Source organism: Loxodonta africana, chromosome 3 (genome assembly GCF_030014295.1).
Source record: "Loxodonta africana isolate mLoxAfr1 chromosome 3, mLoxAfr1.hap2, whole genome shotgun sequence".
In the NCBI taxonomy this organism is placed as follows: Eukaryota; Metazoa; Chordata; class Mammalia; order Proboscidea; family Elephantidae; genus Loxodonta; species Loxodonta africana.
In genome coordinates, this window is record NC_087344.1 from 154,722,172 (window position 1) to 154,749,060 (window position 26,889).

The window sequence follows — 26,889 nt, forward strand, 5'->3', positions numbered from 1 at the left end:
AATACAGGCAGTATGGATTGGAGGTTAGGAGCGTATTCTGGGTTCAAATCCGTATTCTGCTATCCACTAGCTCTGTGAAATCGGGCAAATCACAATGTCTCTAAACCTCTATTTCTTCAACTGTAATACGGGAAGACGAAGGAGCCCTTGTGGAGCCCTGGTGACACAATGGTTAAGAGCTCAGCTGCTAACCAAAAGGTGGATAGTTCAAACTCACCAGCCACTCCTTGGAAACTCTGTGGGCGCAGTTCTACTCTGTCCTATAGGGTTGGTATGAGTCAAAATCGACTCAGTGGCAACAGGTTTGGTTTTTTGGTTTTAAGGAGGCCTGTAGTGTTTTTTGTTTTTTTTTTTGTAGTGTAGTACTATGAGTCGGAATCGACTCTATGGCACTGGGTTTTTGTTTGTTTGTTTGTTTGTTTTTTGGTGTAGTGTAGTGCTTAACAGCTATGGCTGCTAACCAAAAGGTTGGCAGTTTGACTCTACCAGGTGCTCCTTGGAAACCATATGGGGCAGTTCTACTCTATCCTATGGGGTCACTGTGAGTCGGAATCTAGTCAAGGGCAATGGGTTTGGTTCTGGTGGTGAAAATGGTGCAGTGCTCAGCTGCTAACCAAAAGGTTGGTAGTTTGAATCCACTCAATAACTCCTCGGGAGAAAGACCTGGTAATCTGCTTCTGTAAAGATTACAACCTAGAAAACTCGATGGCACCCAACAATGACAATATCTACCTCATGGGGTTTTTATAAGTATAAAGAAAATGTGGTGTTTTGAGTGCAATATTTAGGAAATAATTACCTGGCATTTTTACAGGTGGCAAACAGATACCCAGAGGGGTTAACTCCCGTTTCTGGGTCCCCCCAGCTCATTATGACAGTGCTAGGAGAAGAAGTCAGGTATCCTGTCTCTGACCCAGGACTCTTTCTACTCAGTCACATGGAGCACTGATCCCCCCACAGAAATAATTTTCAGATTACAAATGATTTTTCATAAAATGAATATCCCCTTCAATTTGCACTTTTCTTTGCTAATCTTCACATTTGCAAGATCAGAACTCCAATGAAAAGGTTTATGTAGGACCTTCTGGAAAATCAGTCTAGATCTTGGGTGACCTCAGGAGACCCAAAGAGCTATGTATAAGAGAGAAAAAAATATACCCTGTCACACCCCCCAATTGTCCACATGTAGACTGTTTACTTTGTGGATTGATGTGACACAGTCTTTAATCCCTTGTTGGCTATGCTCTGCCACTTCCCTCCACCATTAGTGGGAGTGTACTCAAGAAATGTAAACTCAGGAAAGTAATGTAAAACCGGGAAAGTAAATCGGCTCCTGCACCTCTCACCCCATATCAGCCTCCTCCCTTTTTTCTAATGTCATCCCCTTCAAAGAAGCCCTGGTGGCACAGTGGTTAAGCCCTTGGCTGCCACCTGAAAGGTTGGTAGTTCAAACCCATCCAGCAGCTCCAAGGGAGAAAGGGCTAGCGAACTGCTTGCTCCTGTAAAGATTACATCCTAGAAAACCTATGGGGCAATTCTACACTGTCACATAGAGACTATATGAGTCGAAAATCAACTCGTCGGCACCTAACAACAACAAAGCTTTGGAAACCAGAGATAAATGGGTTTTCAATGATCTTTGCCACTGCTCCTATTATGGAAACAATAGAAAGACAGCTGGACAGGAGTCAGGAAGCCAGGGGCTTTAGTCCAGGTGGGACGGGTTAACTGTTGCTCTCAGACCAGTTAGATTAGTTCTCTAGGCTTTGGTTCCTTATCTGCAAAATTAAGGGAAGAATGACGCATTTATGGAGTGTCTACTCTGAAAGAGCCCAGAAATCTATGAAGCATCACTAAGTCCACTGTTTTCCCATTCCTGGGCAGCCTCTGTAACATAATCAGAGTGGGTGTCCCACCAAATATGCAAAAGTATCTTTGGCCTATCGGGATACATTGGGGCAAAACTGAGTGGACAGTTGGGGAATCATAAGGAGCCCTGGTGAAACAGTGGTTAAGAGCTCAGCTGCCTATTGAAAGGTTGGCGGTTCGAACCCACCAGCTGCTCCATGGAGAAAGATGTGGCAGTCAGTTTCTGTAAAGATTTGCAGCCTTGGAAACTCTATGGGGCGGTTCTACTCTGTCCTAGAGTGTTGCTGAGTCAGAATCAACTGGACAGCAATGGGTTTTGTTTGTTTGTTTACCTTGCGCCAAGTGCCTTCAATTATGTCATGTTCTGTAATCCTAAAAAAAAAAAAAAACTGATGAGATAGGGATTTTTAATCTGTTTTATGCAAATGAGAAAATTGAGGAGCAGAGAAGCTAAGTAAATTGCCCAAGGCCACACAGTTGGCAAAGAGGAACCTGAGCTGGAATTTAAACACAGAATATCTCATGCCAAATTGTATTCCTGGTCTGTTAATCTGACACAATTTATGATACCTATCTCTGTTCTGGAGCCCTGGTAGCATAGTGGTGAAGAGCTCAGCTGCTAACCAAAAAGTTGGCAGTTCAAATCTACCAGCCACTCCTTGGAAACCCTATGGGGCAGTTCTACTCTGTCCGGTAGGGTTGCTGTGAGTCGGAACCAACTCAATGGCACCTAACAACAATCTCTATTCTAATGCTATGCTGTTCTGTGAGCACATTTAATCTATGGTGGCCTGAATTTGTTTAGTGGGCCATTCCTCCACGCCTTGGGGTTTTATTCTGAGTAGCCAGAAACCCTGAGATTTACTATATCCCTTATTAGGTCAGTATTAACTGGACCCCTTCTAAGAAGTAGGATCACTATCAATGGAAACGTAATACCGCCCTTTGTCTTAAATGCTTTTTCCAGTAAGAAAGAAATTTCCTTGGAAGCCCATTCCCCTGTCCTTCCTTGGAAGCTGAATATTTATATGATTGACTTTACCTTTAATTACTTAAGATCATTGAATAACAAACTAAGAAATTTTGCATTTATCTTTTTAACCCATGTAGAATCAGGGAGTTATATGAAGGGTACTTGGTTCCTGAGAAAGGTGTTGGCACAAGGATATTGGAGAGCAGCACAGAACGTGGAGTTACCAGCTGCTCACCATTGTAATGGAGATTTGTCCATTTCCCTCTTAAGTGCCTCTGAAGATAGGCTCAAATAAGAACTTAATGTGTCTCAACTGTGACTGACTACATAATAGCTGAAAGAGGGAAGTACAATGGAGTGCACTCCACTCTGTGGGAGGAGAGACAAGAATACTAAGCAGTAGCTATGTACCAGGTAAAAACCAAACCCATTGCTATCTTGTCAATTCCAACTCATAGTGACATTATAGGACAGAGTAGAACTGCCCCATAGAGTTTCAAAGGAATACCTGGTAGACTTGAACTGCTGGCCTTTTGGTTAGCAGCCACGGCACTTAACCACTATACCACCAGAGTTTCTGATGTACCGGGTAGTAACCAAGTATAACCTTAAACCTAGCTCCTTCACACTGTAGTTGTGTTCAAAGGTAAGTGTAAAAATGGCATAGGGGTGGCATCTGGCCTCCTCTAACTTCATAAGGGGGAGAGAAAATCACCATCAGCATCAGCCCAAAGCTGATTCCTATGAGGTGGATTAAGCATCGGTTAACAACCTAATTCTGCCTAAATCATGTAATATTGGCTCCTTAAGAGAACTGGCCATATTTTTTTTCATTTTACTTGGTGTTTCCCAGGATTTAGTTTTGTATAATAGGGACTGAAAAATTTCTATAGGATTGGATTCTCTTTATGGACTCTTCTGATCATGTAGTGGGTATTGGTGTTTCAGTGGTAGAATTCTCACCTTTCATGTGGGAGACCTGCGTTCAGTTCCCAGCCAATGCACCTTAGGCACAGCCACCACCCATCTATCAGTGGAGGCTTACATGTAGCTCTGATTCTGAACAGGTTTCAGCAGAGCTTCCAGCCTAAGGTGGATTAGGAAGAAAGAATGGAGATCTACTACTTCCAAAAATCAGCCAGTGAAAACTCTAGGGATCACAACAGTCGGATTGGTAACTGATCATGGGGATGGCACAGGACTCGGCAGCTTTTCATCCTATTTTGCACGGGGTCACCATGAATTAAGTACAGACTTGATGGCAGCTAACTACTACAACGACATGATAACATAGTAAAAACATCCTGAAGGCTGATATGGTGGAGGGATGAAAGACAGTCTAAGTGATTTGAAGGAGATAATGACAGTGACAATGACAATGATCAAATAATCAAACTTGGTAGTGGTGAAAGACAAGGACGCTCATGGAAAGGAATGTCGCTAAGTGCTGGTAAAACTGCTCCAAAAGTTGTCCAGAGAAGGATTGTGTCCTCTCCCTGCTACTTTGATTCGTGCCAAAGTAGGGCCAATTCACGTTGGTACTTTGACCCAAGAAAACTCATTGCCATTGAGTTGATTTTGACTCATAGTGACCCTATAGGACAGAGTAGAACTGTCCCATAGGATTTGCAAGGCTGTAAATCTTTATGGAAGCAGATTGCCGCATCTTTCTCTGCAGTGCAGCTGGTAGGTTCCAACCACCGGCCTTTTGGTTAACAGCTGAGCTCTTAACCACTGCACCACCAGGGCTCCTTATTCATACTATAGGAGAAGTAATTCTCCAACATTCCACTTGGTTTTGCCCGATCATATCCTGATAGGCCAAAGATACTTTGCGTCTTTGGTGGGACACCCCCTCTGATTAAGAAAGCATCTGTTGTGGAGGCTGCCTAGGAGTGGGAGAATAGTGGACTTAGTGATGCTTCATAGATTTCTGGTCATAGGTTTAACTTAGAGATTGACTCAAAATTGGCATGAAAAGAGTAAATGAATGGATTTTGTGAGGATGAGAAAGCCTGGCTTAGAGTCTGGAGGGAGCAATATCCTACAGACATGAATAAGATAGACAAGAAACATTCTTGAATAGTGCAAATTATGGAAAACATTTGGATGAGAAAACGGAAACAAAATAAAGAAATGCAGAGAGCTGTAATCTCCACACTGAAGTTTTGGAAGGTAATAACAAACATTATCCGCCCAGCACTCTTCTAAGCTCTTTAGATATATTTATTCAAACTTCACAACAATACTGTGAGGTAGATGTTAGTATTATCTCCTTTTTACAAATGAGGAAGCCAAGGCAAAAAATCATGGAGTAACTTGCTAAGGCCACATAGCAACTAAGTGGTAAAGACAGCTGTAATTTGAAGCTTAAATTCTACTCTAACATTCGTTCAGTGCTGGCGATGTGCTAGGCAGTACGTTTTAGCTTTTTACACACATTCTTTCCATAAAATATGTTTATCTATACACTCTAAGTGTGTATGTGTTGTGGTATTTACATACTCAAATACAATTTACCATTCATCTTCATGATCACAAGAGCATGCCTGGTTCTTACCTCCAGTTTTTAGCATGGTTTCCATTAACTATTCCTGAGGAAATAAGCAGCCCTGCCATTATACAGGTGGTGAAAGTGGTTTGGATGATGGAGGTCAATGGCTTGAGCAAGGTCACAGATCAAGTTAAAGCATTTGGCTTAAATCAGGACCAATAACCTCTGTCCCTCTGGCCTGATCCTTAGCGGGTCTGCTTGTCCTGGGGCCTGGGCCACATTCCAAATTGGGTAATCTGGTGCATGCTGCCTGTCTGAAATTCCCCTTGTGGTTTTGCTCACATCTGGTGTTTTTCACTTCTCTTTCTAAACACGTGCTTTGATCCTATTGCTGCTACAGCAGAAAGATGTCCATGGTTCCAAGGAGCATAGTTAATTCAGTGCGAGGTGAAAGATACTCCTCTCAATAGGACTTCTAAAAATAAACAGTATCACAGCCTCATCATGTCATGCTTGAAGCACTTCCTGGAAACCCCCAAATTTGATAACTTCTACAAAGCCTCCCCGCAGCCCTCAAACCTCTGATCTGCCTGGCCTTCCAAACCCCCAGCTCCTCTCAAATGTCTAACAGGTATGAAGTCATACCTGTGTTGTTCTTTCTTTTGGTCCTTCTCAGAGTAGACAACAGGGTGGTGACAAGTGGTTAAATTTCTTCCAGAAGAGTTCCGTGGTCATATTTCTCCATCAGTTCACACACATTCAGTGGAGAGTTACATATATTCACTCCCAGAAAACCTTATCTATGACTAACTTTCCTTTTTATTTATTTTTGCAAACTTTTTTGTGCATTCTGCCCTTTACCTTATCTTAGTTAGCCTGGTTTTTAATTATAAAAGCATTTTTTCCATTAGGTTAAAATTTTGAGAGAAAGTGAAGAGAAAAAAAAAAAATCCACAATGCCTGTTCTTTAATCTAACCATTATTAATTTTTTGGATTGTTTCCTTCCAGGCTTATATTCCTTCTATGCATTTTTTACGTAGTTAGAGTCCTAATTCACATGCAAATTCTTTTTCACATTGCTACATAATCTTGCAGATTAAAATTTGGAATGAAAAGAGACATGTAGGTTTTGGCAAGGAAAGTGGGGAAAGGGCATCAGTGACCTCCCCTAAAGGAATGGATTATGAATATTATTTGTGGCAATCCAGTTCTTCTGAGTTGCTGGGATTGAGAACTGAGATAGATAAGGCACAAGGGAGTATGAAGAAGCAAAAAAGAGCAATATTTTTGGAGGGCAAGGATTAATTTGGAGTCACAAGTGCTTAAATTCAAGAATCAATGCAATTAACCTACCCTGTTGAGATAAACTAAGACCAAATCCTGTCTTAATTAATTATCTAGTGTTGCTATAACAGAAATACTGCAAATGGATGGCTTTAACAAACAGAAATTTATTCTCTCACAGTTTGGGCAGCTGTTGTAGGTGTCATCGAGTCAGCTTCTACTTATAGTGACCCTCTGTACAATAGAACGAAACACTGCCTGGTCCTGCACCATCCTCACAATCGCTGTCATGTCTGAGCTCATTGTTGCAGTCACTGTGTCAGTTCATCTTGTTGAAGGTCTTCCTCTTTTTCGCTTACTCTGTACTTTACCAAGCATGATGTTCTTCTCCAGGGATTAAACCCACTGCCATCGAGGGTTTACCAGGGCTATAAATCTCTGTAGAAGCAGATTGCCACATCTTTCTCCCATGAAGCCTCTCTGCTAGTAGTTTTGAAATGCTGACCTTTTGATTAGCAGTGGACCGCTTTAACCACTGCACCACCAGAGCTCCTTCTCCAGGATTTGGCCCCTCCTGACAACATGTCCAACAAACATGAGACGAAGTCTCACCATCCTCACTTCTAAGGAGCATTCTGTCTGTATTTCTCCTAAGACAGATTTGTTCCTTCTTTTGGCAGTCCATGGTATATTCAGTATTCTTCACCCCCACCATAATTCAAAGGCGTCAATTTTTCTTTGATCTTCCTTACTCATTATCCAGCTTTCACATGCATGTGAGGCAATTGAAAACACCATGGTGTGGTTCAGGTGCACCTTAGTCTTCAAGGTGACATCTTTGCTTTTTAACACTATAAAGAGGTGTTTTGCAGCAGATTTGCCCAATGCAATGAATCTTTTGATTTCTTGACTGCTGCTTCCACAGGTGTTGATTGTGGATCCAAGTAAAATGAAATCCTTGACAACTTCAGTCTTTTCTCTGTTTCTCATGGTATTACTTTTTGGTCCAGTTGTGATGATTTCTGTTGTCTTTATATTGAGGTGTAATCCATACTGAAAACTTCAGACTTTATAGTAGTGTTTCAAGTCCTGTTCACTTTCAGCAAGCAAGGTTGTGTCATCTGCGTATTGCAGGTTGTTAGTGAGTCTTACCCCAATCCTGAGGCCACATTCTTCTTCATATAGTACAGCTTCTCAGATTATTTGCTCAGCATACAGGTTGAATAAGTATGGGGAAAGGATACAACCCTGACACACACCTTTCCTGTTTTTAATGCAGTATCCCCTCGCTCTGTTAAAATGACCGCCTCTTTGTCTATATACAGATTCCTCATGAGCACAGTAAAATTTCTGGAATTCCCATTCTTTGCAACATTATCCATTTGTTATGAGCCACACAGTCGAATGCTTTTGCATAGTCAGTAAAAACACAGATAAACATCTTTCTGGTATTCTTTGATTTCAGCCAAGATGCATCTGACATCAGCAATGATATCTCTTGTTCCACATCCTCTTCTGAATCTGACTTGAATTTCTGGCAGTTCCCGGTCCATGAACTGCTGCAACCACCTTTGAATGATCTTCTGTGAAATTTTACTTGCGTGTGATATTAACAATATTGTTTGATAATTTCCATATTCCATTGGATCACCTTTCTTTGGAATGGGCACAATATGAATCTCTTCTAGTCTGTTGGCCAGGTAGCTGTCTTCCAAACTTCTTGGCATAATGAATGAGCACCTCCAAGTGCTGAATCCATTTGTTGACACACTTTGATCTAATTCAGGGAGCCAGCTCTAGGGGAAGGCTTTCTCTCTCTGTTGGCTCTAGGGGAAGGCCCTTGTCTCCTTTCAGCGTATGCGGGCCCAGCATTCCTTGGAAATCTCCATGTGTCTTGCCATAACAGGCTACGATTCAGGATCAGAAACAACTCAGGATACAGTTCTTCGGTCAGGGCAGCTTCTCAGCCATGCCCACAGGTTGGCCTCTCTTTCTCTGTCAGCTCGGCCTCTACTCTGCTTGTGGAAGTATTACAAGGAACCCACTCTGCCAGCAAGCCCCCTACCCGAAGGTACTCAGCTCTTTCACACCATCTGTTGGCACACCCACTCTGCCATCTCCTGCTGGTCTCCTGGTTCTGCTGATACCGGTTCTCTGCTGCCACTTCTCACCATCTTTCGCCATCTCCAGTATTACAGCTCTCTGTCTCCTGGGTCTAGGAGGTACTCAGCACACGGACCCCAGGTCCAAAGGATGCACTTCACCCCTGGCTCTTTTTTCTTGGTTGTGGTGAGGTCCCCTGTCTCTGCTTGCTTCTCTCTCCTTTTCTCTCTTACAAAATGAGAGGTGTGATTTGAGTTAGGGTAAGGGTGTGACTTGAGTTACACACCTTCTTGTAAGGCAGTGACTCAAGATACACCCCACCCTAATCCTGCCTCATAAAGATTAGGATTTACAACACATCACAAAATGGAGAACAAGTACATCAGATCACCAAGTGCAGGACAACTACACAATACTGGAAATCATGGCCTAGCTCTGGTGGTACAGTGGTTTAAGCATTCAGCTGCTAACTGAAAAGTCAGTGGCTTAAACCCACTGGCTGCTCTATGGTAGAAAAATGTGGCAGTGTACTTCTGTAAAGATTAAAAAAAAAAAAGATTACAGCCTTGGAAACCCTATGGGGCAGTTCTGCACTATCCTACAGGGTCGCTATGAGCTGGAGTCAACTCAGTAGTGGTGGGTTTATTGAGATAGGTCAGAGGCAAGTCTAAATGTTTTGGGAACATCTACCTGAACAGTCTCCAGAAAAGAACATCTTACCACAGATATGGCCAGAAGGAGGCATGTTTAGGGCACACCCCTTCTCAGGAAAGAACATCTTCCCATGGGCTGTGGAAAATTACAATAAGTAACTTATATTGCCCTCTCCCACTCCCCGAGGGTTTTCAGAGCAGAAATGAGGAGCAGAGCAGCTGTTCTGTCTGGGGAAATTGTTTGGCTTCCTGAATATGTTTTCTACTTTATCTTGGTCCCTCTTTCCTTTTCATTTGTCCCATTAGCAGGGCCAGATTAAGTCATGTGAGGGCCCTAAACACTGATAAGCTGTGGTTTCCCCTCCTCTGTTTACTCACACTTCAAATGGGATATGTGAGTTCTATATATTTATACAGGTATATGTGTGTGTGTGTATGTCTTAGCTATCCATGACGTAACTTCTTTATTAGCAGTGGAACACAAAAGCGGCATATGCCATTTTAGCGAAGAGATGAACTGGATTATAAAATTTTTAGTGAATTTTTACTATATAACATTTCTTACTATATATTTTTACTATATACTAAGATTTTTACTACATACCACATTTTTAACAAAAAGCATATTCCACATATTCTACAACAAAGAAAATGGCTCAGTGAACTGAATTGTTTCAACAATCAATGTAAAATTCTGCTGATCTCCCACAAAGAAAAATTGACTTTCACCAATTTTTCTTTAAATGGCTCGTACTTCAGTTTTGATGCTTGTTAGATAAAAAATTCTATGATTATAAATGAACAAATGAAAAGATGCCATAAGAGAAAATTCAGATCAGAAAACAAATATTACAACAAATTACTATTATTTCACATGATAAATAAATATTGAATTTTGCATCCTCTTAATGTGCCTAATACCTCATTTATTATCATATAGAGAGTAACATCCAGCACTGGGTCCCACATAACAGACAGTAAAAAACGAAACTCACTTGATACATAAATTAAAACTTTTCGTTAGATAAATATTAACATTTCCAGTATTTTTTTTACGTTTGCTATGTTAGTATTATGTTAAATTATCCCCCATGTTAGTATTATATTAAATATACGCTACATTGCATCCGCATGTATGTCAAACATATTTTAAAGTTAAAGCTATAAATATTATTGTTTACAAAATTCTGTATGTTATGCCATTAAAAAGTAACTTGATTGAATTCATTGCAACAGTCAACTTAATCCAGTTCCCTTGATTTTGCATATCACCTGGGACTGAAGTTTCCATTGGTTGTTTGCCAAGGCATGTGCAAGAGCATACCTTTGTGTTTATATCATGCAAAGAGCATTGCTGGCCCTCCTGGCTGGAGTTGCTGGATCAGCAGATGTGGATGTACAAGACGGTTCTCTCAAAATCAGTCAGAGACCTGTTATCTATTAATATAATCTGTCCTTGCCCAGTAACCACTTATCTTGGATCCAGTTGCATACTGGGTGAATGTAGCAAGGGTTAGACTTGACAGCACCCCCCCCCACCTCTTGTTTATTAGAAAGAATTAGTATACTCGCAAGAGACCCACCAAGATAAGGAATTTCAATTACATGGGAGGGGACTGTAGGAGACAGATGTCAAGAAAGGCATTGAAGTGGTAGGGGCCTCATAGCTTAAACAACCTTGCACGGGGCACCCTTGTGACTCTGCTTTATTTCCGGCCAGCACAATCTCACGCATTGGAGCTGGTAGCAATTTCATTTAGTGCTCTTCCAGTTCCTTTCCATTGCAGCACTGTCTGTTTGGCATCTACAGGTCTTTGCTTTAGACAGCTGGTGACTCTGTTTCGTTGATGCCCTAAGCACTTGCTTACCTTGCTTTTTGGGTAATCCATCCCTGCCCATTGAAGTCCAATATTCTCATTATGTTCAACCCACCACACCAAACTAATATTACCCAAATGGGTTAAGTTGTCCCCATTTAACCAACCTTCCTCTGATCAATCTTTCAACCTCTTTTGCTTTTCTTTGCTGACCCTCTCACACCCAAGTACGTACCACCTTCTCTCTCCACTTGCACCCTTAACACACAGAGGACAGTGCTGCACCACATCCAGTACACCCTGCTTGGATGTGGCTGTGAAGCTTTCTTCTAAGAACTAGTGTCCCCTCTAATGATAATAGGACTCAGGCTATTATGCCCTGCTCAACATGTTTGGAGCTGCCCTCCCTACTGAAGGGGGACGAGCCAATCTACTAAGGGCCAGGCACTTTAATCCTTGTAAGAACACTGGAAGATCGGGATGGCTATTCTCATATTACAGATGAGGAAACTGGGGCTCAGGGATTTGTCTATGTAACAACACATAACATCAGAGAGAACTAAGAGAACCAAGAAAATACACAAAGGTGCAAAGAAAAGTACAAAGCAAGATTATCCCTCAGCCACCCTCCCATAAGATCTATTACATATTTTACGTATTTCCTTCTAGTGTTGTATGTGTGTGTGTGTTTTAGTTCTTCCTATAATTTGCATGATCTTTTTATGAATTTGTGTGTGTGCATGTATATACATCATATATACATGTAAGTATATATATATCGGTTTGGTTTGTTTTATAAAATTAGGATTATACTGGATGAACAACTCAAAGAATGTAATCAATGTCACTGAATTGTACATGTAGAAATTGTTTATATTGGTGTATGTTCTGCTGTTTATACTCTCAACAACAGAAATAAAATAAGTAATAAAAAATTAGGATTATACTACTTATACAATATTGCATCTTACTTTTTTTTCCCACTTATCACTCTACCATGAACATTTTCCAGGATAGGTACATTTCATCAGGGAAAGGGACTGGAATATGCCCAGTGTATGGGCAGGGGGAGAAGGCCTGAGTGGGGCACCATAATGAGAGCCACTCAAAGACTTAGAGTGGGGGTTGGGGAGAGGAAATGAGAAGAGTATACAGCAAGGGCAGGAAAGTGGTCAGAATATCGACCACCATCATGGTTTGCCTGCTTCACAGGTTTCCTGAGAGCTCCTCAGAAACATGTGTCAGAAAAGGAAACCTGCCAGGACCACAATCTCTGCCATGACCACAGTTCCCCACCCATGTACCATTATCCAGCTTGGAACAGACCCTGGGTGGAGGACACAAGAGAAACCACAGAAACGAGAGGTAATAAACACAAGGAAAGCTGTAGAAGGCAAAGTAGAAGGTTTATCAACTAGGAAGCAAATAATACAAAAATTAAGAAGTCCTACATAAAGCCAGAGAACTCTGTTTTCAAATCCTAGCTCTGACATTCATTTTTTCTCTGAGATCTTGGGAAAATTACTCAGTCTTTCTAAGTTTCAGTTTCCTTATCTGAAAATAGGCCAGATAATAGCACCTATGCATAGGGTTGTTGTAAAAATAAACATGAGGTGATGTATGTGAAATACTTACTACAATGCCTGGCATGAAGAAAGTATGTTGTTCATTCATTCATTTATTTAGCAAATATTTAGTCTGCTATGTTTCAGAGACAGCATTGAATGCTAAGTATATAGTAAACATAACTGACATGCTTCATGTCTTCAGGGAACTTACACTCTGGAGAGAAAGGTAGACATTTAAAGCAAATAAGCATACAACTAAAACAATAATTCTAAATTGTGTAGAAAAGAAGAGCAAACCCTTTGCTATCATGTCGATTCTGACTCATAGCGACCCTATGAGACAGAATAGAACTGTCCCATGGGGTTTCAAAGGAGCAGTTGCTGGATTCGAACTGCTGACCTTTTGGTTAGCAGCCTGAACTCTTAACCACTGGGCCAACAGGGCTCCATAAATTGTACAAGTAACTCAAAAGGAAAAAGTGTTTCTAAGATAGAAAAATGGGGGAACTGACTTTGTTTGGCAGGAGGGGGTGGGTGGGTGGCACTTAGAGAGGGCCACATGAGAAAGTGATATTAAGCTGAGATCTGAATGTTGAATTGGAAATAGCCAGATAAAGAGATGGGGTTAGGTGGGGGTGGGAAAAAGTGCCCCAGGAAGAGGGAATAGGTCCTAAGGCCATAAAGAGATTGGTGTATTAGAGAAACTGAAAGAAACATCACTGTAACTGTAGTGAGCAAGGGGGAACAGGGTGGACATATACCAAGTCTTGCAGGAAATTGTGGGATATTGACAGGATATTGTTATTAATAGATGCCTATTTTCAGAGGGTAAGGGGGAAGAGGACAGCCAAAGAAAGACTAATAAAAGAGGTAGGAAAACCAGGAAAGAAGAGTGACACGAGAATACAAAAGGGAGTTGAGAGAGAGGACAGAGAGAGAGGTGAGGTGTTAAAAGCCAGAGGCTTAAAGAGGTTGAAGAGGATGAGGACTAAAATGGATCAAGGGATTTAAAGAGTAAGAAGTCCTTTGAGACCCCTGAGGTAACAGGTTCAGTGTGCTGGTGATAGTGAAATCTCGATTGCCTGAGGTTAAGAATTTGTATGTGGTGAGAAAGTGAAGGATGAGAAGGAAGTGAGCATCTATTCTCTTTAGAAGTGCTGTGATAAAGGAAAAGAGAAAGTTGAGGGGATAGCTAAAGACAGAATTTCTTCTTTACTTTTATTTAAGGCTGGGAATATTTTTAGCATTTCCTGGGCTGAGGAAAAGGACCTAATAGATAGAGAGAGATTAGAAAGTAGGACTGATTCTGCTTTCAAGAGGCCACATCTCCATGAGTGCTTTGCCTGCAATTAGAAAGTGGTAGACTCTGGTGTGTTGATAGGGCCACACACCTAAATAATGAGATTTCAGTCAAAGATATGGTTAATTAAAAACTATACAGAACATTTCCACGGTTTTTGTAAAATTAAAACTATAAATCAAAATAATCATTTTTTTAATCTGAAATTATTTACAGTAAAATTTCAAGAAATTCATATCCAAACACAATTCAGAACATTTTCCACTGATGCTTAAGTGTTATCAATAGTGGCGCAGCAGTTAAGCGTTTGTCTGCTAACCAAAAGGTTAATAGTTCAAATTCACCAGCTACTTTTTGGAAACCCTGTGGGGCAGTTCTACACTGCCCTACAGGGTCACTATGAGTCAGAATCAACTCGACGGTTTTAATGTAATCCTGATTTTATTTTTTATTTTGATAGAATCTTTTTTGTCTTACTTACCTTGGATCATTTCTTTGGGTCAAAACCCTCCTAGGGAAGCCCCACATTTCAGATCAGTTAGGTAGCAACAACAGCTCTTCTAAAGTTTTTCAAGTCTTACATTCCTAAGTCTTAAGTTCATAATTTTTTTTTCTTTTTCTGCCTCAACAGCAGATGGAAAGACAGTGAACCTGCTGGGTTGATGAACTCATGGAACAAGGAAATTTCATCTTACCTGCCGAAGGTCTTTGTCAGCTGCATGTGATGGACCTTTTCCATCACGCCTCCTCCCATTTTCACACAGCAGAAGAAAAAAAGAGAGATGGCTGACTTTAGTTAAATATGCACATAGTTTTGTTTTGTTTTTACTTTTTTTATTGTGGAAATACATAGGTTACAAAACATTTGCTATTTCAACAATTTTTACATCTACAGTTAAGTGACGTTAAATATATTCATCATGTTGTTCAACCATCACCATTAACCATCCCCCAAATTTTCCATCACTCTTAACAGAAGGACAGGGTTCCCCAATACACTGTTATTTTAAATGCCTTTTTTTTTGTGTGCTTAGAAAACATTGGTTACTGAAACACTTGGTATATTAAAAACGAAAAAATGAAAAGAACCATTTTAAGGTTTTTTTTTTTTTTTTGTAAATAATCCCCATTCACTATAGCTGGGATAGAATTTCAGACAGCAATGTGAAAATTAGTTTATGTGTATTGTTTTGCACTTTTAAAAAATTTTTATTCTTCTTTAAGTGAAAGTTTACAAACCAAGTTAGTCTCTCACACAAAAACTTATATACACCTTGCTACATACTTCCAATTACTCTCTCCCCTAATGAGACAGCCCGCTCCCTCCCTCCACTCTCTCTTTTCATGTCCATTTTACCAGCTTCTAACCCCCTCCACCCTCTCATCTCCCCTCCAGGAAGGAGATGCCAACAGAGTCTCAAGTGTCCACTTGATCCAAGAAGCTCGCTCCTCACCAGCATCCTTCTCCATCCCATTGTCCAGTCCAGTCCCTGTCTGAAGAGTTGGCTTCGGGAATGGTTCCTTTCCTGGGCCATCAGAAGGTCTGGAGGCCATGACCACTGGGGTCCTTCTAGTCTCAGTCAGACCATTAAGTCTGGTCTTTTTACTAGAATTTGGGGTCTGCATCCCACTGCTCTCCTGCTCCCTCAGGGGTTCTCTGTTGAGTTCCCTGTCAGGGCAGCCATTGGTTGTAGCAGGGCACCATCTAGTTCTTCTGGTCTCAGGCTGATGTAGTCTTTGGTTTATGTGGCCCTTTCTGTCTCTTGGGCTCGTAATTACCTTGTGTCCTTGGTGTTCTTCATTCTCCTTTGATCCAGATGGGTTGAGACCAATTGATGCATTTTAGATGGCCACGTGCTAGCGTTTAAGACCCCAGACGCCACTCTCCAAAGTGGGATGCAGAATGTTTTCTTCATAGATTTTATTATGCCAATTGACTTAGTTGTCCCCTGAAACCATGGTCCCCAAACCCCTGCCCCTGCTACACTGGCCTTCAAAGCCCATTCGGTTTATTCAGGAAACTTCTTTGCTTTTAGTTTAGTCCAGTTGTGCTGACCTTGGCTATATTGTGTGTTGTCTTTCCTGTCACCTAAAGTCATTCTAATCTACTACCAAATTAGTGAATACCCCTCTCCCACCCTCCCTCCCTCCCCCTTCTCATAACCATCAAAGAATATTTTCTTCTCTGTTTAAACTATTTCCCCAGTTCTTATAATAGTGGTCTTATACAATATTTGTTCTTTTGCAACTGACTAATTTCACTCAGCATAATGCCTTCCAGATTCCTCCATGTTATGAAATGTTTCACAGATTCATCACTGTTCTTTATCGATGCGTAGTATTCCATCATGTGAATATACCATAATTTATTTATCTATTTATCCGTTGATGGGCACCTTGGTTGCTTCCAGCTTTTTGCTCTTGTAAACAGTGCTGCAATAAACATGGGTGTGCATATATCTGTTTGTGTAAAGGCTCTTACTTCTCTATGATATATTCCAAAGAGTGGGATTGCTGGATAGTATGGTAGTCCTATTTCTAGCATTTTAAGGAAGCTCCAAATCGATTTCCAAAATGCTTGTACCATTTTACATTCCCACCAGCAGTGTATAAGTGTTCCTATCTCTCCACAACCTCTCCAACATTTATTATTATGTGTTTCTTGGATTAATGCCAGCCTTGTTGGAGTGAGATGGAATCTCACTGTAGTTTTGATTTGCATTTCTGTAATGGCTAATAATCATGAGCATTTCCTCATGTATCTGTTAGCTAACTGAATGTCCTCTTTAGTGAAGTGTCTCTTCATATCTTTTGCCCATTGTTTAATTAGGTTATTCTTCTTTTTGCAGTTGAGTTTTTGCAGTATCATGTAGATTTTAGAGATCAGGTGCTGGTAGGAAATGTCATAGCTAAAAACTTTTTCCCAGTCTACAAGTAATCTTTTTACTCTTTTGGTGAAGTCTTTGGATGAGCATAGGTGTTTGATTTTTTAGGAGCTCCCAGTTATCCAGTTTTTCTTCTGGATTGTTAGTAATGTTTTGTATACTGTTTATGCCGTGTATAAGGGTTCCTAACGTTGTCCCTATTTTTTCTTCCATGATCTTTATCGTTTTAGATTTTATATTTAGGTCTTTGATCCATTTTGAGCTCGTTTCTGTGCATGGAGTGAGATGTGGGTCTTGTTTCATTTTTTTGCAGATGGATATCCAGTTATGCCAGCACCATTTGCTAAAAAGACTGTCTTTTCCCCATTTAACTGTTTTGGGGCCTTTGTCAAATATCAGCTGCTCATATGTGGATGGATTTATGTCTGGATTCTCAATTCTGTTCCATTGGTCTATGTATCTGTTGTACCAGTAGTAGGCTGTTTTCACTACTGTGGCGATATAATAGGTTCTAAGATCAGGTAGAGCAGCTCCTCCTACTTTGTTCTTCTTTTTCAGTAATGCTTTACTTACCTGGGGCCTCTTTTCCTTCCATATGAAGTTGGTGATTTGTTTCTCCATCTCATTAAAAAATGTCATTGCAATTGGAATTGCATTAAATCTATAGATTGCTTTTGGTAGAATAGACATTTTTATAACGTTAAGTCTTCCTATCCATGAGCAAGGTATGTTTTTCTACCTGTGTAGGTCTCTTTTGGTTTCTTGCAGAAATGTTTAGTAGTTTTCTTTGTATAAGCCTTTTACATCTCTAGTAAGATTTATTCCTAAGTTTTTCATCTTCCTGGGGCTGCTGTAAATGGTATTTATTTGGTGATTTCCTCTTCGATATTCTTTTTGTTGGGGTAGAGGAATCCCACTGATTTTTGTGTGTTTATCTTGTATCCCGATACTCTGCTGAACTCTTCTATTAGTTTCAGTAGTTTTCTTGAGGATTGCTTAGGGTTTTCTGTGTATAAGATCATGTCATCTGCGAATAGAGATACTTTTACTTCTTCCTTGCCAAACTGGTTGTCCTTTACTTCTTCATCTAGCCTAATTGCTCTGGCTAGGACCTCCAGCACAATGTTGAATACGAGTGGTGATAAAGGGCATCCTTGTCTAGTTCCCGATCTCAAGGGGAATGCTTTCAGGCTGTCTCCATTTAGGATGATGTTGGCTGTTGGCTTTGTATAAATGCCCTTTATTATGTTGAGGAATTTTTCTTCTATTCCTATTTTGCTGAGAGTTTTTTTAATCATTAATGGGTGTTGAACTTTGTCAAATTAAATATGCACATAGTTTGAAGAATCAAATAGTTCCACATTATTTATTATTATTATTGTTGTGCTTTAGGTGAAAGTTTACAGAGCAAATTAGTTTCTCATTCATTTTGTGACATTGGTTGCAATCTCTGCCATGTGTCGGCACTCTCCCCCTTTCCACCCGGGGTTCCCTGTGTCCATTCATCCAGTTGCTGTCCCTTTCTGCCTTCGCTTTTGGGCAGGTGTTGCCCATTTGGTCTCGTATACTTGATTGAACAAAGAAACATATTCCTCATGTGTGTTACCGCTTGTTTTATAGGCCTGTCTAATCTTTGGCTGAAAGGTGAACTTTGGGAGTGGCTTCAGTTCTGAGTTAGTAAGGTGTCCATGGGCTATAGTCTACAGGGTTCCTCCAGTCTCTGTTAGACCGGTAAGTCTGGTCTTTCGTGTGTGTGTGTGTGTGTGTGTGTGTGTGTGTGTGTGTGTGAATTTGAATTGTTCTACATTTTTCTCCGACTCTGTTCTGGACCCTCTATTGTGATCCCTGTCAGAGTGGTCAGTGGTGGTAGCCAGCCAGGTACCATGTAGCTCTTCTGGGCTCAGGCTGGTGGAGACTGTGGTTCATGTGGTCAATTAGACTTTTGGCTTAATATTTTCCTGCGTCTTTGGGGTTTTTTATTCTTCTTTGCCCTGGACCTGATGGGACCAATAGATGTATCTTAGATGGCAGCTCACAAGCTTTTAAGACCCCAGGCAGTACTTTCCACTGTAGGATTAGAACATTTTCTTTATGAACTATGTTATGCCAATTCACTTCGATGTCCCTTGAGACCATGGTCCCCAGTCCTCAGCCTCAGTAACTTGGTCCCTTAAGGTGTTTGGTTGTGTCTAGGAGGCTTCTATGACTTTGTCTTGGTCAAGAGTTCTACATTATTTTTTTACCAAAAATAGCAATTCCCCACTCCAAACATCGCTTCCCCATTTCTCACTACTCAGAGGCACTTTGAATGTTTTAACTAATTTTTTTTTTTTAAATAATCACCATATGGCTATGTAACATCTTTATATTTCTACTTGGTTTTATCTACTGGCTTCCCACTATGGAATGTGGAGATTTTTCATTCCCTTCTCATACCACACACATGTATATTTCCTGGCTTTACCCCTTCAAATATACCTATGTCATTATTAGATAAACACTCAATGTTTACATTATGATAAAATAAATACTCTTCACAACTGTGCTATGTAATAAGCTATGATCAGCTGGAGCTAATGATTGTCTCATATTTTTCATTTGCTCAATTTTTCTATGCATATCACTAATTTAATCCAAACACTCCTCCAGTCGTTTAAGTCTCCTCTCGATATGTTCAAACAAAGTTGACAGTCTATCAATTTCATTTTCTTGGAGAAAGTTCTTCCAGAGCCTAGCCCCTTTCTGGACTGATTGGTTTCTAGGCTGCTGCACAGCTGTCATTTTGGGATCTCCCTTCACCACATCCTGGGGATTCCCTTCACCTCTTGTGTTGAATACTCTGGTTCCTTGATTCCACATCTTCCTCTTTCTTGATTCACTCCATTGTTTTGGTGAAGCGTATCCTCCAGTAACTTCCTAAGAAAGAGCGCATGTAAGATGTAGCAGATACTGTCAGTGCTCTGCCTTTATTCTCTTGGCACTTACCACATCCATAAGCACCAACTACCAATTGTCAGCACATATATCTCTTTGCCTAAGGGCTTGTTCTGGCCACTGAAGGTTGCTTAGCCCTGAGATGAGATAGCTCTGGGGTGTGTTTTTTATGAAGGTCTCCCAGAGTTTCCCAGAAGAATCAAGTTCCTGTTGTCCACAGCTACAGTTGTCCACAGTAACTTGCTTGGTATACTGGCTTCCTTTTCTACCTCATCTCACTCCTCCACTCCCCTACAGGTGTCTTCTGGGATCATCTCCCGGATAAATTACTGTGCTCTTTTATTTTGTTTCCCATCTCTTATCTCTTTGCTTTAGTTTCTACTTGCCAAGACTTCTGAGTTCTTTTTTTTTTTTTTTTCCTGATGTCGTACTTAAATTTTAAGATCTCTTTCTTTGTCCTCTGAATGTTCCTTTTAAAAAATAACATCCTGTTACGGCTTGAATTGTGCCCCCCAAAATGTGTGTCAACTTGGCTGGGCCATGATTCCCAATATTGTGTGATTGATTGTCCACTATTTTGTCATCTGATAAAATTTCCCTATGTGTTGTAAATCCTACCTCTATGAAGTTAATGAGGCAGGATTAAAGGCAGTTATATTAATGAGTCAAGATGAAATCTACAAGATTAAGTTGTATCTTGAGTCAATCTCTTTTGAGATATAAAAGATAGAAATAAGCAGAGGGACAGGGGACCTCAAACCACCAGGAAAGTAGGAGCACATCCTTTGGACCTGGGATCCCTGCACAGAGAAGCTCCTATACCAGGGAAAGATTGATGACAAGGACATTCCTCAAGACCTTCCCCTGGAGCTAGCACCCTGAATTTGGACTTCTAGCCTCCTAGACTGTGAGTGAATAAATTTCTCTTTGTTAAATCCATCTACTTGTGGTATTTCTGTTATTGCAGCACTAGGTGACAGACACATCCCTTTCTTGTTTCATATACGCACTATAACTCTTATCTCTCTTACGAATTGTTCTTTCCACATTATCTCTAGGTTATTTCTTTCAGGTGTGTCGGGTTTCCTACAGAAGATTCTCCTGATTTCCTGGCAGGCTGTCAGGGCTCTATGACCTAAGAAATGGAAGAAGTTGAGTGTTCTCCAAATTCTTTAGGTAAATTTTCTTATAATCTCCTCTTAGTATGTTGTCTTTTCACACACTATGCCTGGACCCTCATCTCTTTTATCCCTCCCTCCCAGAATTAAAAAATTCCATCTGCCCTTTGGCCATTGCGGGGAAGGGGCAGTCCACCTGACTGCAGGGAGAGGCAGAAGGGATTAGGGGGCCTCATTGCTTCCTGAACTGACTTGCAACTTATCCCACTGTTTTAGCCACACCTTCATCTCTATATCCAAAAGCACCTGGTGCCACCAATTACTGGGTATTTGGAGGGTTCTGATGTGAAAATCAACGAGCTCTAGCTTTCTTAGCTGGCTCAGAATTCAAGTTTCCCAGGTCTCTTGATTCAGCCACCACTCATCATCTACTTTCCAGCCCTTAAAATTATGCTGCCGTTGTCTCTTTCATGTTCTCGTTTTTCCTTATAGGTTTATCCTTTAAAAATGCCCTTGTCTACATTCTTATTTGCTTATATATTTATAGAGAAACTAGCAGCAGCACTTACTTATGGACGAGAAGAAGGCAGGCGTTGGGCCAATGGGAGACATAGATAAAGAAAACGTTTTGCCCTGTTGCGTCTTTATATTTTTTGGTTTTAGAACCGTATGAATGTTTGCCTAATGAAAACATCCAGTTTTGATTTAGTTCTAGGAGAGAATGGTGCACCATGCATGTGTTTAGTCTGCTGTCTTTAACCAGAAGTCTCACATGTTGTTTTTCTAAGTTAGCAACTTCGATATTGAGATGCTGAAAAGCTTCCCAACCAAAAGCCTTTCTGAGCAAACCCAGAAGCCACAAGCAAAAATACAGACATGCTTGACTCCATTAAAATTAAAGATTCCTACAAGGCAAAAACCAAAAATCTATCAAATCAAATAAACAAAGTCAGAAGACCAAAAACAAATTGGGAAAAAAATATTTGCAACACATATGAAAAGGACTAATTTCCTTAAAATATGGAGTTCTTACAAAGCAATTAAGATCAGACCAAAATCAAATAGAAAACAAGACAAAGGACATGAGTAGAATGCAAAGGTAAATAAGTACAAATGACTTTTAAATATATGAAAAATGCCCAACCTTACTCATTATTTAAAGAATGAAAATCAGAACAAGGAGAAACCATTTTTCACTTATCAGAATGGCAAAATTCCAAGCGTCTGATAATATGTCCAAGCATCTGATAATAGGTGAGGATCTGGGCAGAATGGGAGTCTGAAACACTTCAGTGGAACTAAAAACTGGTATAACTTCTTTGTAGTGCAGTTTAGTATTATTTGCCAAAATTTAAATAGTATACTCTTTGATACAGCAGATGTATTGCCAGAAATTTATCCTATGAGCTTGCTTGCAATGGGCACGGAGACATATTTACAAGGGTATTCACTGCAGCATTATTTGTTGTCACAAAAATTATAAGTAACCCTACTTTTCACAGTCTGTTACTGGCTGCATAGATTATAGCATATTCATTCAATGGAATACTAAGCAGCCATTAAAAAGAATGAAGCAGATTTATATTTATGCAATTATCTCCAACACGTATTTTTAAGTTTAAAAGCAAGGTACAGGACAGCATATATGGAAAGACCACATTTGTGAGTATGGTGTTTTTTAATCCATAGATATTCTTGCAGACACACGGAATATCTCTGGAGAAATGCATTAAAAAAAAAAAAAGATTATTATGGATGCCTTTGGAGGGGAACCCGGGTGGTGTGGTCGTTAAGTGCTACAGCTGCTAACCAAAAGATTGGCAGTTTGAATCCACCAGGCGCTCCTTGGAAACTCTACGGGGCAGTTCTACTCCATCCTACAGGGTCGCTATGAGTTGGAATCAAGTTGACGGCACTGGGTTTGGTTTTGGTTTAGAGAGGGGAACTGGAAAAAAGGAGTCAGGAAAAGAGACTTATTTTTTTTCTTAAAAACATTTACTTTTTAAAAATATTTTTAGAATTTAAAAGCTTAAAACATTTTTTAAAACATTCTTCAAAAAGTAATGGATGCTTAATCAAGATTCTTGATTGCAAGCAACAGAAACAAACTCTAGCTAATTTAGCAGAAAATATTGGGTGGTTCACAGTAAGATTGGACAGTAAGATTGGAGACCCAGGTTTAGAGGCCTCACAGCTAGACGCAACATCTAGAATTATGTTGCAGAACAATCCCATGAAGACACCACTGCCTCCACTACATGGGCACTACTGCTAGGATAGTGAGTGCCCCAAGTCTGGATGCTCGTCCCTGCTCTTGGAATCCTTACCACTGCAGCCTCTGGAAACTGAATGTGGTTACTTAGCTGATGCCACCCTCTGCAGATCAGATTCAGCAGCCTTTGATACTTGGGGTTATTAGTTCCTGAATCAAAATGGAGAGCAGATCCTTACGCATGACAGAGCTTAGGTCACATGCCTGGGCATAGCTGCAAGGGAGTCTGGAAAATAAGTATCTGACATTTTCAGCTTCTATAGTGGGATGTTGTCTCTGTACCCCATCTGAACTCATAATGAGGGGAATTTCCCAAATATAGAGAGTTTAGATAATAAGACACAGAGAAATGGGAGAGGAAAAAGAACTGGAGGAAGAGAGAAGGAGACAGGAAAGAAAGAAGAAAGAAAGGAGGACTTTCCCCATAAATTTTCACTTTGTTTGGGGAAGAGAGTCAAACTCTTTCTTGGCTCCCATCTGACAGACCCACTTTCCTGGCTGGCTCTTGTGCATGCACTGGTATTGAGAATCATAGAACTTCAGAGTAAAAACATCCATATAGGTCATTTAGTTTGCCAGCCTTATTTTACAGTGGAGAAAACCAAACTCCAGTTAAACTATATGATGTGACCAAGGTTAACCAATGAGAGTTTCTGATTGTGTGGTTAAGGCCTCTTGCCCCCCAGTCCAGGGCCCTATCCTCCTTAGAATCTTTGTATATAAAGGACTTTAACAAAAATGGTAATGCAGTATCAAGATGCAGATTTACTTCTGGTAGAGCTTCTTCTTGAACAAGCTGCTACCATTTATTACAAATATTATTGAAGCATTTGTATACAACTTTAAATTTTATTTTCAAAATAGTTTTGTTTTTAATTACTAAAATGGTTTATTTATTTAAAACAAGCAAATGATATAGAATACTTTAAAGTAGGTAATTTTAGTAAGGTGGTAAGCTGATACTTTTGGTCAAGTGGGCCTCATGGTGCCACTCAAAGCGTAAATCCACTCATGTGGAAAACTGCCAATTCCACCTATATTTGGGCTGCTTCAGAACATGAAGGAACCTCTGAAATAATCTAATCCAATTTCATTTGTAGGTGGGGAATTATTTTCCTGGGGGAGAGGAGGGAGGCAAAGTGTCTTGCCCAAGATCAACCAAGTAGGATGGTGACCAAGGTGGGGCTTCTTTCTCTAACAATGAAATGTTCTTGCAACTTCTTCCTGCGGCGTCAAGCAGAAGAGGTAGGGCAGTGCTCAGTTTGAGACCTCTCAGATGCTCAGACCGCACTTGTCTTGGCAGAAAGCAGTGCTGGTGCTCCATGCCTGACCTCGTATCCATGAATTCTTCCATGAAGTTTGACTTCTCAACTGCCGCTAAGTATCTTCTTTAGAACTTCCTGTCTTGTACTTCCCAGTTTTTCTCCTGGCACCTTGAACTCATTACAGCTTCTCAAACAGAGCTTATTATTTGCTCAGGTCTTTGCACAGTACTGAACAAATATTATATCAGACGGAGGACAAGGTGGGAAGGAAATGGAGAAACACAACCAAGTTCACATAGATGCCAAATTCACTCATTAGCGAATGGTCACGGAGTGCTAGATAATGGGGATGTGGGTAGGATACAATCAGAATAAGACATATCCCCTGCCCTTGAGGAGCTTACACTTTAGGATGATTATCTCCAAAATCTCTTCATCATGCTACGCCATCAATTAAAAAAAAAAAAAAAAACAAGCATGCACTACCAGTAATTGCAGATACCCTAAAATACTGTAAGGCTACAGAGTGTGAAGAGAGTTCTAATATCAGGGGAAGGCAAAGTATTCTTAGGGCATCAAGGAAGCATTGCCAGAGAAAAGGAAAACGGATTATTCGAGGACTTCTGACCTAGCCCCTGAGCCCAGCATCCCCAGATTTGAGCCAGGATTAGAACCAGGCTTGGTTTCTTTGGCTGATGTCTGCTCAAAGGCTGCTTGATAAAAAGGCTGCACACTAAGAGCCTACCTCACCCCCAAAGCATCCATTTCCTGGCACCTCAAGTCTTTGAGGGCTTAATAAATAACATGCCATTCCATGATGCTAGGGACAGACACATCTGATTCATGGCCCTGAGCCACCCTCAACTATCTACGCTCAACAGTGGAGCAGCAAGTGCCTTAGATCTGGAGTCAGGAGACTGGAGAGTGAACCCTGGCTCCCTTACTAACCCTTTGTATAACTGAGGTTAATCTTTCATAACTGAGCCTTAATTTTCTCATTAAGGGGACAAGAATTGCCCTCTAGTACTACTAACAATCTGTAACATCTATGGAGTTTTTTGCTGTGTTAAGTGCTTTGCATGTCTCATCTCACGAAATCCTCAGGACGATACTATGAGATAGAACAATCATAATTGTTCCCATGTTGCAGGCATGGAAACTAAGCTTAGAGGACTTAATCGACTCATAGAATTTCACACAGCTAGAAAGTGTAGAGCCAGATGCTGAGGCTGGATTCCAGAGGCCCTGTCCTACCCACTCAGCTGGTGACCTCACAATGCCTTCCAGAAGAGCAAATAGGTAACGTGAACACAGTTCATGAACTCTGAAGTATGTCCACAACATGTTACACATAGTTTAAGATTTTGTCCTTCTCCTCAAGTCTAAATTCAAAACATGTTTTCTACATAGCCCCGAATATCAACAAGGTAAGATTTGGTTAGAAAGAAAAGGTGGCCAAAGAGAACTTGAAAAATTAACTTCCCTATTTGAGTCCCTGACAACAGGGTATGATAATCTGGAAAGAACACTAGGTTAGGAATACGGAGATCAGTTCTGTTCCATATTTACTCTCCAACTTTGGGCACAGGATTGAAGCTGAATTCACTCATAAATGAGCTCTAAAGTGCCTTCCTTCTTTTCTGACAGTCCCCAAGCTCTGATCTCAAAACTCCCTGCAATTTGGAGGCTCCCTGCTCTCCGGGGAGAGGGCGGAGCAGAGGCTTGCTGAAAGGGCTGGCTGCGATCCTCAGGTCAGCTGGGGCTTACTCAAACAAGGCGGTGTGGGGGCAACAGGGCGGGTGGGCGGTGGCTGACCAGAGCTCTGTTGGGATGGCCAGTAATTATAAGGAAACATTGCAGAGAAAGTTTCTGTGGTGGTTGCTGCCTCTGTTTACTTTGGGCAATTCTGTCATTTTTTAACTGACCCTTCCCTTATGAGATCGTCAGTTTTCAGCCGCGCAACTGATGGGGTATCTGAATCTTCTGCAGCTCACATGCTGGAAGGAGGCCAGGGCAGCTGACCCCTCTTCAGGGAAGTGAAGCCAGGGCTGCAGACTTGCTGACAGTGGCCAGCGGCCTTCAAACCCAAACATCCTCCTCTTCTCTGCCTTGGTGGAGCAATGCAGAAAACAAAGCCATGAGCTTTCCAGAGCAGGGGAAGGCACTAACCGTTCCCTCTAACCATTCCCTCCAGCCATTCCCTCCTCACGCTTGGGCTCACAGCCATGTGGGTACAGGTTTATAGTTATGGTTGAGCAGGTATTTCCTCTGCTGATGTTTACTTTTTTGTTGCTGCTTAAACAAACAAACAGAAACACTCCCCCAAAACGTCTTCCTTCATGGCTAAAGCTTT